The following is a 5,223-nucleotide window of genomic DNA, read 5'->3' on the forward strand; positions in this document are numbered from 1 at the left end:
TCCCCACGAAAGATGTAAGATCAAATTATAACGGAATTTGCAAAATTTTGAATATTTACAAGAGGAAGATAGAAATTTTTAAGACAGGATTGCATGATTGGCATGGTATGATTTGACCATTATGAGTGCAAAACATTAGACGGCAACTTATGGTCCAGAAATGCCAATGCTTCAAAGTTCAAACATTGGCTTCTAAGGTATTAGGCCAACCTTCTTCCTCTTTCTTGTAGTGAAAGGAATCGGAGTATGGTCGAGCTCTCACTTGATCAGCCAACAATCCAAGATGGAAGATTATGCTTCTTAATTACATAGATGATGGTGAAGAATGAAATTATTCACAGTATAATGTTTGTTGATTGGTTTGGATGTTATTAAACATTTTCGATGTTTGGTTTATGGTTTGTATTTTTGTAAGACTTTCTTTTAAATTTCATGATTTGTAAGACTATTTATTTAATAATGTGATGATATACTCTTTTTGCTTTTCTAACAGTTAATTGAATACCAAGTATGTTAATACCAAGTATGTTATACTCTTTTGTGTCAATACTTTTTTTTTCTTTTTTTTTTTTTTTTTTTTTGAAACATTACTAATTAGTAATTTATTGAGTTATTGTCGAATGCCCACCCCACTTATGGGATTAAGATTTTGATTGATTAAATGATTGTCAAATTTCAAGTCATAATTTTTTAAAAATTTATTAACATATATGAAGTACTTGTTTAGTTTATCATATTTGTATGCCCTAATAATAAAGTTATAGGCGTTGAGAGCTTGATACAAAAAAACAAATGGTGCAAATTTATAATGTGTCATTATTTTAGACAGTAACATGTACTTGCATAGTTTATCATATTTGTACTTGCATAGCTTATCATATTTGTATGCCATAATATAGACATTGGAGTGCATCTCAGCGTATAGGAGGACAAATTTGTAGCTTTTGGAAAATGTTGACTCTACAATGGTAAATTACAATGTACCATTATGTACCATTATTATAATGTACTATTAAAATATAAATTGTCTGAATAGTACTTTTGTGTACTACTCCCTCCGTTCTTAAATACTTGTTCCATTTCTCTTGGACACGCATGTTGATGCTAATCTTTGACTACTAATATCTTTAATTATCAATAAGTGTAAATTCTAACAATTGAAAATTAATAATCTATTCATTGAGATGATTCCAATAAGTACCTACAAGACTATATTTTTTCTTATGTATAAATCACAAACATGAGTAAAAGTAGAACAAATTAATAGTGCAAAAAATAGAAATAAAGCAAGTATTTAAAAAGGGAGGGAGTATTATGCATGTAGTGATACTTTTTATCATCTTATATGTTGAATATTTTTCTACGATATATTTGCTAAACCAATATGAGCTATACGCTATACGCTAAGGGTTAATTCAGGCGTTGAGGTATAAAAAATGGTGAAATACGGAGTAATTCATACTTTCATAAAAACCGCCGTCTGTGGGGATCGAACCCACGACCACGTGGTTAAAAGCCACGCGCTCTACCACTGAGCTAAGACGGCTTTAATAATTTATATTTTTGCATAACTATATTATAGTATTAGCAATTAGCTATTTCTCAAACACAGTAGTTATGTCTTATTAAAAAAAAAAACCACTACTCCAGTTAGTCAGTTACAGATTACTTTAATTCTTACAAGTTACTCCGTATATCTAGGTGACACTTGACAGCACATAGAATATAATGATTAATGAGTAATTAAATTGTCCAATAATATTCTCTTAAAAAAAAATTAAGTTCAAGTAAAAAAAAAAAAAAAAAAAAAAAAAGTTCAAGTAAAAAAAAAAATGACAACAACAGAGGAAAACAGAGTAGTATGATTGAAACCCTTTACACTAAATCAATAAAATTATTGCTAAAAGACAGCAAACCGTTGATTCGTATTCCAATTGAATTCTTCCTACAATTAAATTAATCTAAAATAATATATCATGATTTTTCATCAAATATTCTCTGAATTTTCCACATTATAACCCGAAAAAAAAAAACAGGGGAAATCAGGGTGTTCCTGTTTCATTGGATACAGGACACACTGCTTTAATGTCAAAAAGTGTCACATAAATATTCACAAGTTCACTTCAATATGGAAGGGTTGGTTCTTTTTGGCAAATATGAGTTATCAAAGCTTTTAGGTGAGGGAAATTTCGGAAAAGTGTACAAGGCTAAAAACATTACAACAGATGAAATAGTTGCCATAAAGATGATCAACAAGGATGAAGTGAAGAAGCATGGTATGTTTGAGCAAGTTAAGAAGGAAATATCGGTTATGAGGCTTGTCAAGCACCCGAACATTGTTGAGCTTAAGGAAGTCATGGCAACAAAGACTAAAATATACTTGGTCATGGAGTATGTTGGAGGAGGTGACTTGTACACTAAGATTTTTATGCAAGGTAAACTCGACGAAAATATTGCTAGAAAGTTCTTCCAACAGGTAATCACTGCTGTTGATTTTTGTCATAGTCGCGGTGTTTGTCATCGTGACCTTAAGCTAGAAAACATTATGGTAGACTCAAATGGTGAAAATGTCAAGATTTGTGATTTTGGGTTGGCTACTTATCTTGAAGAGAAAGATGAGAGTAATTCTGATGCTTTACTAGCTACTGCATGTGGCGCATTTGCTTATATGGCGCCGGAGATCCTTCGTGGGGAGAAATATGATGGGAAGTTGTCTGATATTTGGTCATGTGGGGTGATTTTGTATGCTATACTTGCTGGTTATCCACCTTTCCAAGATGAAAGTCGAACGAAAATGTTAAGGAAGATTAGGATTTGTAAGTATGAGTTTTCCATAGGGTTTCCTGAGGAAGTCAAGGACTTGATTAAGAAGATTTTGGTGAAGAATCCAAAGGAAAGAATTATGATATCGGAAATAATGACAAGTCCTTGGTTTAGGACAGGATTAAGTGGATCATATGAAGGTGATTCGAGTTTGTTCTGCTCCTCTCCTGAGTCTTCTTTCAATGCCTTTGATTTCATGTTATGTATGGCTTCGGGTTTAGACTTGTCCGGGCTGTTTGAGAATAAAAAGAGGAAACTTGGGTCGTTGTTCGTGACAAAATGTTCGACTAAGGAAGTGTTGAAGAAAGTGGAGAAGATGGCAGAAGTGTTGAATTATGAGGCAAGAAAAGAAAAGGAGTCAAGGGTGGTGTTGAAAGGGGGAGAAATGGGTAGGAGAGGGAGGTTGGTGGTGAGTGTTGAAGTGTTTATGGTATTGCCGGAGGTTAAGGTTGTCGAGTTTTCGAAGAGGGCTGGTGATCCTGTCGAATACTTGAAGTTGATGGAGGAACAAGTGAGGCCGGCAATGAAGGATGTAGCTTGGAAATGGCAAGGTGATTGGTCTCATGGGAGGAATAATGGTGTGAGTGATGTTTTCCCTAGGTGGAATTGGTGTAGGTTTGTGAAACAACAGCTTTGAAAATTTACAATCTACACGATTTGGAGCTATAATCTGTAAGATTAAAACCCGCCCTTAGCCCTTTAACCTATTTTGTAATTTTACTTTTTGTGGGAATTATAAATTAAGAGCGATGTTAATTATCAGATGTAGTGATTACTATATGTTTATTTATCAATTATTCTAGCTACATGTTTTGTGTAAGCTACATATGAGTTTGGATTTGTGTGGATAATGTAGTTCATTGAGTGAAATCCTAATTCTTTGTATTTGACACCTAAAATGTCATGTATATATAATGTTACGCAGCTAATCAACTATTATATGATTTTCTTGTATATCTTTGTTATGAATGTTATAAGATCTCTAGAGGCAATTAATGTCTAGATATGTTGAAGACTTGAAGCATGCATCAAATTAAATGTCTATACACTCTTTTGACCCAACCCATTTGAAAAAATAACACAATTTCAAAGAATTCAAACACCTCTATTGATAATTTGATATTAGATACTTCGTTTTTTAATCGCAAAGTTTAGAATTTTACACTATTCACACACTCTTTTGTTGATATTTTGTAATTTATAAGTTGGAAAAAGTAGTAACATGAGATCTTGTTATATTCGACTTGGAATATTTCTTCGATACTTGAGAAACTTATAGGTAGGGCAAACAACAAATCATGAATTGCAATAAAGTCACATACTTATTATATACCATTAAAATGACTAAGGACATGGATTGAAGGAAATGGAGGGAAAGGAAGGGAAAGAAAATGGAGAGATGAAATATCTTTCATTTGGATAACAAATGAGGAAGGAAGGAAGGAAATTGGAGGGGAGAGAAATGGAGGGATTAAATTGTAGGAAATTAATCCCTTTAATAATGGAGAGATTTGGAAGGAAAATTCAACATTCTTCCTTCCTTTCCCTTTCCCTCCCCTCCTCTTCTCCTCCCTCCCCTTCCTTTCCTTTGTATTATCTAAGAAAAGAGGTTGTAAAGCTGATGGTTGAGGCCCAGGACCTAGTACGAATTAATTCCACTTTGAAGGAGGGGCGGATAAGATTCTAACCCGTGACCTTTGTGTCACGCTGGCTCCGATACCAAGTTAAAGGACCATCTCAACCAAAAATTTAAGCTGATGATTGAGGCCCAGGAATATGTTTTATACTCTATCACCTATCGATAATGACACAAGGTTTTTATTTATGTGTAAGGAGGATCTCTTTCCATGATCTCTTCAACAAATTAAACTAGTAATCCATCATATAGCTAAAATGAATAAAGTTTTATAACAGAAACAATGAAGTCTTTGAAAATAATTGAGAAAAACACTAAATTATTGCAAACAAAAATTCATGAATAAATTGAGATTATTGCGGGTAGTAGACATGGACCCTTATTTATAATAAAGTATTACTACTTCCATTCTTTTATTACATGTCTATTTCTTATTTTGCACGGGAATTAAGAAAGTTAAACATTCCTTAAAAATAATAAATAGAAGTATAAATGTGCATGTGGGGTTATAGAGAGAGAGAGAGAAAAAAAAAGGTTGTTGGAAATTAAGAAAGAGAAAGTATTGAGAATTGATATTAAACTACAAAAACAAAAACAAGATGACAAATCATCAAAAAGAGAATAATATTGTAAAAAAAGTACAACTTATAATTAGAAATAGACACTAAATTTTGATTATCCTAAAAAGAAATACCCTCAAAAGAGTTCATTATTCTAATAAAGGACGAAGAGAGTACATTATAAGATAGTATGTACACTCTTAT

General features: G+C 32.6%; 1 non-coding gene and 1 pseudogene across 1 annotated transcript; one reads left to right on the forward strand and one right to left on the reverse strand.

Moving 5' to 3' along the window:
• Positions 1 to 1,474: 1,474 nt before the first annotated feature.
• On the reverse strand, positions 1,475 to 1,546 carry TRNAK-UUU (transfer RNA lysine (anticodon UUU)). Its single transcript has one exon. It is a non-coding gene; the product is annotated as a tRNA-Lys (tRNA).
• A 501-nt stretch (positions 1,547 to 2,047) lies between these two features.
• Positions 2,048 to 3,733, forward strand: LOC145556830 (CBL-interacting serine/threonine-protein kinase 25 pseudogene; annotated as a pseudogene).
• The last annotated feature ends 1,490 nt before the right edge of the window (positions 3,734 to 5,223 follow it).

The sequence above is a fragment of the Chenopodium album genome, chromosome 8 (assembly GCF_948465745.1).
Source record: "Chenopodium album chromosome 8, dcCheAlbu1.1, whole genome shotgun sequence".
In the NCBI taxonomy this organism is placed as follows: domain Eukaryota; kingdom Viridiplantae; phylum Streptophyta; class Magnoliopsida; order Caryophyllales; family Amaranthaceae; genus Chenopodium; species Chenopodium album.